This window comes from Thalia democratica, chromosome 9 (assembly GCF_965202585.1).
Source record: "Thalia democratica chromosome 9, ktThaDemo2.hap1.1, whole genome shotgun sequence".
Lineage (NCBI taxonomy): Eukaryota > Metazoa > Chordata > Thaliacea > Salpida > Salpidae > Thalia > Thalia democratica.
In genome coordinates, this window is record NC_139173.1 from 459403 (window position 1) to 467854 (window position 8452).

Here is an 8452-nt window from a genome sequence, read left to right on the forward strand (position 1 = left end):
CGGTAGCATCTTACTTGGCGGTAGTAGTCGGCAAACTTATCAAAGTCCAAAAAAGTTTCCGCAGTAGTGAGACTTCCGAAATTTATTTTTAAGCACACTTGTTTAAATGGATTGAATTCTAAACTAAGAACGCGCGCTAATTGCGAATGTCTTTCTAAAAACTGCATTAGCTCACTTCTGACTTCGACAAACTTTTCTTTGTATACTGGTTTGTCGTCGGCGGCGCATTTGTTATACATGGCATGTATGTCGAAAATGTAGTTTAAGTACGAAAGCGCAACCAAATTAAAACTGTGGCATAAAACTAACCCTTCATGGTAAAACTTTGTTTTCAAAATTTTCTCAAATTTTTTAACTTTTTCACTTTCTAACTTTTTCAAAAACCTCATAATTAGATGTGAACGCAACGAAGTCAAGTAACAAATGAAGGTATTATATAAATCAAAGCCTTACGATAACAGAATTGTGGGGAATCCCCATTGTAATATTGTAAAAAGGAATTTTTGACTTTTGACCAGGGACGTTTTACCGCTAGCTTTGAAAAATATAACAAATCGTTTTATGGCAAATTGCCTAAATTGCTAAGAATTAAGAATTTTTTAAAAATTAAGATAACAACGCATGTAATTACAAATATGCTTGTACCTTGATTCTACTAATGAAAAAAAAAACAACAAATAAAGAATTTAAAAGTTTATAATGATTATACTTAACAAATTGAAGATTGAACTCAAATGGTTTTATGTACAGCAAATTATAAAAAGTAACTTCTAACTTGAAGCTGTATCTAAAATGTTTTCTAACAGTTATAGTATCTGCTTTAATATACATTTTACTATTTTACTTATTTTATACTTACAGTATAATAGATAAATATCAGATAAATAGTACAAAATAATATAAAATTTGAGATAGAGAACTTTTGAACTTAAAATAAAATTAAAAGTAAATAAGCTGTATTTATAGTGCACTTTGGTTTCAAATGCTTAAAATCAATTCTAAAACATTAACTTTTTCAATTAGATGTTTTTGTTTTGTTGATTTTAAGCATTTTACTTAACAGCGAAGACCACGTGAAGGACAAAGTAGCAAAATGGATTTTTTCCTTTACATTTTTTTAAAGAAAGGAAGAAGAAATCCAATTGCTAATTTGTGTGCACTTTTTTAACTTTTAACAGCTTTTAAAAGTTAAAAACTTCGCCGCCTGAGTTTTCCTGAGTTTTCCTGAGCTTCCCTAATTTTAAGAGTCAACTAAACTAAGAAAGGAATTTGAAAATGGCTAAAAGGTAATTCTAACACTGAACTTTTATGATTTTTTCCTGAGATGCTAATTTTAAAAGTCAATTAATAAAGTTTGCAATAAGCTAAAAGGTAGTTCTAAGAACTAAAATACCTGTAATTTTAATGACATAAACTCTTAACTAACATTAATCTACTTACTAACTTATTTACTCAGCAGCAGAGACACCTACAATGCGGACATTGAAACTTTGGCACGTAATCTCGTCTCGCATAATGGTTCAACACATTCAAAGTCTCAAACATGAACCTTGGCCTGACACCAGTGGTAAACTCTACTTGGCTAAACGCGCTTATATATGCAGAAAAATAATCCGAATTCTTTGACTGTCTTTCTGGTAATTTTAACCACTCCGCAACACAGTCTTTGTGGAAAAGGTGGCCACACGGCATTTTGCTAACTTGTTGGTCGACTTCGAAACCTCCTAAACAAATGAGACACTTTTCATCTGCGGCTACGCTCGCCTTGGTACTGCCTAAGGTAAAGGATAGTTCCTCAATGCGTGCTTTCGAAACGGTTTTGCTAATTAAGTCTTTCCGCCTTCTTTCAATCTTACCTCTAAGCTGCTCGTGAGAACATTTTGTCTCCTTCCATTCTGGGTAGTTTAAAAAGCAAACTCTTTCTGGTGAGATCGAGCGATAACTAGACGGTTTCTCGTAGAGTCCTTTTAAGAACTCATCTACTGCGCAATATCGCCAAACGAAATTTAGCCGGCTATAGCACGAGTGACAGCGACGGTAGCATCTTACTTGGCGGTAGTAGTCGGCAAACTTATCAAAGTCCAAAAAAGTTTCCGCAGTAGTGAGACTTCCGAAATTTATTTTTAAGCACACTTGTTTAAATGGATTGAATTCTAAACTAAGAACGCGCGCTAATTGCGAATGTCTTTCTAAAAACTGCATTAGCTCACTTCTGACTTCGACAAACTTTTCTTTGTATACTGGTTTGTCGTCGGCGGCGCATTTGTTATACATGGCATGTATGTCGAAAATGTAGTTTAAGTACGAAAGCGCAACCAAATTAAAACTGTGGCATAAAACTAACCCTTCATGGTAAAACTTTGTTTTCAAAATTTTCTCAAATTTTTTAACTTTTTCACTTTCTAACTTTTTCAAAAACCTCATAATTAGATGTGAACGCAACGAAGTCAAGTAACAAATGAAGGTATTATATAAATCAAAGCCTTACGATAACAGAATTGTGGGGAATCCCCATTGTAATATTGTAAAAAGGAATTTTTGACTTTTGACCAGGGACGTTTTACCGCTAGCTTTGAAAAATATAACAAATCGTTTTATGGCAAATTGCCTAAATTGCTAAGAATTAAGAATTTTTTAAAAATTAAGATAACAACGCATGTAATTACAAATATGCTTGTACCTTGATTCTACTAATGAAAAAAAAAACAACAAATAAAGAATTTAAAAGTTTATAATGATTATACTTAACAAATTGAAGATTGAACTCAAACGGTTTTATGTACAGCAAATTATAAAAAGTAACTTCTAACTTGAAGCTGTATCTAAAATGTTTTCTAACAGTTATAGTATCTGCTTTAATATACATTTTACTATTTTACTTATTTTATACTTACAGTATAATAGATAAATATCAGATAAATAGTACAAAATAATATAAAATTTGAGATAGAGAACTTTTGAACTTAAAATAAAAGTAAAAGTAAATAAGCTGTATTTATAGTGCACTTTGGTTTCAAATGCTTAAAATCAATTCTAAAACATTTAACTTTTTCAATTAGATGTTTTTGTTTTGTTGATTTTAAGCATTTTACTTAACAGCGAAGACCACGTGAAGGACAAAGTAGCAAAATGGATTTTTTTCCTTTACATTTTTTTAAAGAAAGGAAAAAGAAATCCAATTGCTAATTTGTGTGCACTTTTTTAACTTTTAACAGCTTTTAAAAGTTAAAAACTTCGCCGCCTGAGTTTTCCTGAGTTTTCCTGAGCTTCCCTAATTTTAAGAGTCAACTAAACTAAGAAAGGAATTTGAAAATGGCTAAAAGGTAATTCTAACACTGAACTTTTATGATTTTTTCCTGAGATGCTAATTTTAAAAGTCAATTAATAAAGTTTGCAATAAGCTAAAAAGTAGTTCTAAGAACTAAAATACCTGTAATTTTAATGACATAAACTGTTAACTAACATTAATCTACTTACTAACTTATTTACTCAGCAGCAGAGACACCTACAATGCGGACATTGAAACTTTGGCACGTAATCTCGTCTCGCATAATGGTTCAACACATTCAAAGTCTCAAACATGAACCTTGGCCTGACACCAGTGGTAAACTCTACTTGGCTAAACGCGCTTATATATGCAGAAAAATAATCCGAATTCTTTGACTGTCTTTCTGGTAATTTTAACCACTCCGCAACACAGTCTTTGTGGAAAAGGTGGCCACACGGCATTTTGCTAACTTGTTGGTCGACTTCGAAACCTCCTAAACAAATGAGACACTTTTCATCTGCGGCTACGCTCGCCTTGGTACTGCCTAAGGTAAAGGATAGTTCCTCAATGCGTGCTTTCGAAACGGTTTTGCTAATTAAGTCTTTCCGCCTTCTTTCAATCTTACCTCTAAGCTGCTCGTGAGAACATTTTGTCTCCTTCCATTCTGGGTAGTTTAAAAAGCAAACTCTTTCTGGTGAGATCGAGCGATAACTAGACGGTTTCTCGTAGAGTCCTTTTAAGAACTCATCTACTGCGCAATATCGCCAAACGAAATTTAGCCGGCTATAGCACGAGTGACAGCGACGGTAGCATCTTACTTGGCGGTAGTAGTCGGCAAACTTATCAAAGTCCAAAAAAGTTTCCGCAGTAGTGAGACTTCCGAAATTTATTTTTAAGCACACTTGTTTAAATGGATTGAATTCTAAACTAAGAACGCGCGCTAATTGCGAATGTCTTTCTAAAAACTGCATTAGCTCACTTCTGACTTCGACAAACTTTTCTTTGTATACTGGTTTGTCGTCGGCGGCGCATTTGTTATACATGGCATGTATGTCGAAAATGTAGTTTAAGTACGAAAGCGCAACCAAATTAAAACTGTGGCATAAAACTAACCCTTCATGGTAAAACTTTGTTTTCAAAATTTTCTCAAATTTTTTAGCTTTTTCACTTTCTAACTTTTTCAAAAACCTCATAATTAGATGTGAACGCAACGAAGTCAAGTAACAAATGAAGGTATTATATAAATCAAAGCCTTACGATAACAGAATTGTGGGGAATCCCCATTGTAATATTGTAAAAAGGAATTTTTGACTTTTGACCAGGGACGTTTTACCGCTAGCTTTGAAAAATATAACAAATCGTTTTATGGCAAATTGCCTAAATTGCTAAGAATTAAGAATTTTTTAAAAATTAAGATAACAACGCATGTAATTACAAATATGCTTGTACCTTGATTCTACTAATGAAAAAAAAACAACAAATAAAGAATTTAAAAGTTTATAATGATTATACTTAACAAATTGAAGATTGAACTCAAATGGTTTTATGTACAGCAAATTATAAAAAGTAACTTCTAACTTGAAGCTGTATCTAAAATATTTTCTAACAGTTATAGTATCTGCTTTAATATACATTTTACTATTTTACTTATTTTATACTTACAGTATAATAGATAAATATCAGATAAATAGTACAAAATAATATAAAATTTGAGATAGAGAACTTTTGAACTTAAAATAAAAGTAAAAGTAAATAAGCTGTATTTATAGTGCACTTTGGTTTCAAATGCTTAAAATCAATTCTAAAACATTTAACTTTTTCAATTAGATGTTTTTGTTTTGTTGATTTTAAGCATTTTACTTAACAGCGAAGACCACGTGAAGGACAAAGTAGCAAAATGGATTTTTTCCTTTACATTTTTTTAAAGAAAGGAAAAAGAAATCCAATTGCTAATTTGTGTGCACTTTTTTAACTTTTAACAGCTTTTAAAAGTTAAAAACTTCGCCGCCTGAGTTTTCCTGAGTTTTCCTGAGCTTCCCTAATTTTAAGAGTCAACTAAACTAAGAAAGGAATTTGAAAATGGCTAAAAGGTAATTCTAACACTGAACTTTTATGATTTTTTCCTGAGATGCTAATTTTAAAAGTCAATTAATAAAGTTTGCAATAAGCTAAAAGGTAGTTCTAAGAACTAAAATACCTGTAATTTTAATGACATAAACTCTTAACTAACATTAATCTACTTACTAACTTATTTACTCAGCAGCAGAGACACCTACAATGCGGACATTGAAACTTTGGCACGTAATCTCGTCTCGCATAATGGTTCATTACATTCAAAGTCTCAAACATGAACCTTGGCCTGACACCAGTGGTAAACTCTACTTGGCTAAACGCGCTTATATATGCAGAAAAATAATCCGAATTCTTTGACTGTCTTTCTGGTAATTTTAACCACTCCGCAACACAGTCTTTGTGGAAAAGGTGGCCACACGGCATTTTGCTAACTTGTTGGTCGACTTCGAAACCTCCTAAACAAATGAGACACTTTTCATCTGCGGCTACGCTCGCCTTGGTACTGCCTAAGGTAAAGGATAGTTCCTCAATGCGTGCTTTCGAAACGGTTTTGCTAATTAAGTCTTTCCGCCTTCTTTCAATCTTACCTCTAAGCTGCTCGTGAGAACATTTTGTCTCCTTCCATTCTGGGTAGTTTAAAAAGCAAACTCTTTCTGGTGAGATCGAGCGATAACTAGACGGTTTCTCGTAGAGTCCTTTTAAGAACTCATCTACTGCGCAATATCGCCAAACGAAATTTAGCCGGCTATAGCACGAGTGACAGCGACGGTAGCATCTTACTTGGCGGTAGTAGTCGGCAAACTTATCAAAGTCCAAAAAAGTTTCCGCAGTAGTGAGACTTCCGAAATTTATTTTTAAGCACACTTGTTTAAATGGATTGAATTCTAAACTAAGAACGCGCGCTAATTGCGAATGTCTTTCTAAAAACTGCATTAGCTCACTTCTGACTTCGACAAACTTTTCTTTGTATACTGGTTTGTCGTCGGCGGCGCATTTGTTATACATGGCATGTAAGTCGAAAGTGTAGTTTAAGTACGAAAGCGCAACCAAATTAAAACTGTGGCATAAAACTAACCCTTCATGGTAAAACTTTGTTTTCAAAATTTTCTCAAATTTTTTAGCTTTTTCACTTTCTAACTTTTTCAAAAACCTCATAATTAGATGTGAACGCAACGAAGTCAAGTAACAAATGAAGGTATTATATAAATCAAAGCCTTACGATAACAGAATTGTGGGGAATCCCCATTGTAATATTGTAAAAAGGAATTTTTGACTTTTGACCAGGGACGTTTTACCGCTAGCTTTGAAAAATATAACAAATCGTTTTATGGCAAATTGCCTAAATTGCTAAGAATTAAGAATTTTTTAAAAATTAAGATAACAACGCATGTAATTACAAATATGCTTGTACCTTGATTCTACTAATGAAAAAAAAAAACAACAAATAAAGAATTTAAAAGTTTATAATGATTATACTTAACAAATTGAAGATTGAACTCAAATGGTTTTATGTACAGCAAATTATAAAAAGTAACTTCTAACTTGAAGCTGTATCTAAAATGTTTTCTAACAGTTATAGTATCTGCTTTAATATACATTTTACTATTTTACTTATTTTATACTTACAGTATAATAGATAAATATCAGATAAATAGTACAAAATAATATAAAATTTGAGATAGAGAACTTTTGAACTTAAAATAAAAGTAAAAGTAAATAAGCTGTATTTATAGTGCACTTTGGTTTCAAATGCTTAAAATCAATTCTAAAACATTTAACTTTTTCAATTAGATGTTTTTGTTTTGTTGATTTTAAGCATTTTACTTAACAGCGAAGACCACGTGAAGGACAAAGTAGCAAAATGGATTTTTTCCTTTACATTTTTTTAAAGAAAGGAAAAAGAAATCCAATTGCTAATTTGTGTGCACTTTTTTAACTTTTAACAGCTTTTAAAAGTTAAAAACTTCGCCGCCTGAGTTTTCCTGAGTTTTCCTGAGCTTCCCTAATTTTAAGAGTCAACTAAACTAAGAAAGGAATTTGAAAATGGCTAAAAGGTAATTCTAACACTGAACTTTTATGATTTTTTCCTGAGATGCTAATTTTAAAAGTCAATTAATAAAGTTTGCAATAAGCTAAAAGGTAGTTCTAAGAACTAAAATACCTGTAATTTTAATGACATAAACTCTTAACTAACATTAATCTACTTACTAACTTATTTACTCAGCAGCAGAGACACCTACAATGCGGACATTGAAACTTTGGCACGTAATCTCGTCTCGCATAATGGTTCAACACATTCAAAGTCTCAAACATGAACCTTGGCCTGACACCAGTGGTAAACTCTACTTGGCTAAACGCGCTTATATATGCAGAAAAATAATCCGAATTCTTTGACTGTCTTTCTGGTAATTTAACCACTCCGCAACACAGTCTTTGTGGAAAAGGTGGCCACACGGCATTTTGCTAACTTGTTGGTCGACTTCGAAACCTCCTAAACAAATGAGACACTTTTCATCTGCGGCTACGCTCGCCTTGGTACTGCCTAAGGTAAAGGATAGTTCCTCAATGCGTGCTTTCGAAACGGTTTTGCTAATTAAGTCTTTCCGCCTTCTTTCAATCTTACCTCTAAGCTGCTCGTGAGAACATTTTGTCTCCTTCCATTCTGGGTAGTTTAAAAAGCAAACTCTTTCTGGTGAGATCGAGCGATAACTAGACGGTTTCTCGTAGAGTCCTTTTAAGAACTCATCTTCTGCGCAATATCGCCAAACGAAATTTAGCCGGCTATAGCACGAGTGACAGCGACGGTAGCATCTTACTTGGCGGTAGTAGTCGGCAAACTTATCAAAGTCCAAAAAAGTTTCCGCAGTAGTGAGACTTCCGAAATTTATTTTTAAGCACACTTGTTTAAATGGATTGAATTCTAAACTAAGAACGCGCGCTAATTGCGAATGTCTTTCTAAAAACTGCATTAGCTCACTTCTGACTTCGACAAACTTTTCTTTGTATACTGGTTTGTCGTCGGCGGCGCATTTGTTATACATGGCATGTAAGTCGAAAGTGTAGTTTAAGTACGAAAGCGCAACCAAATTAAAACTGTGGCATAAAACTAAC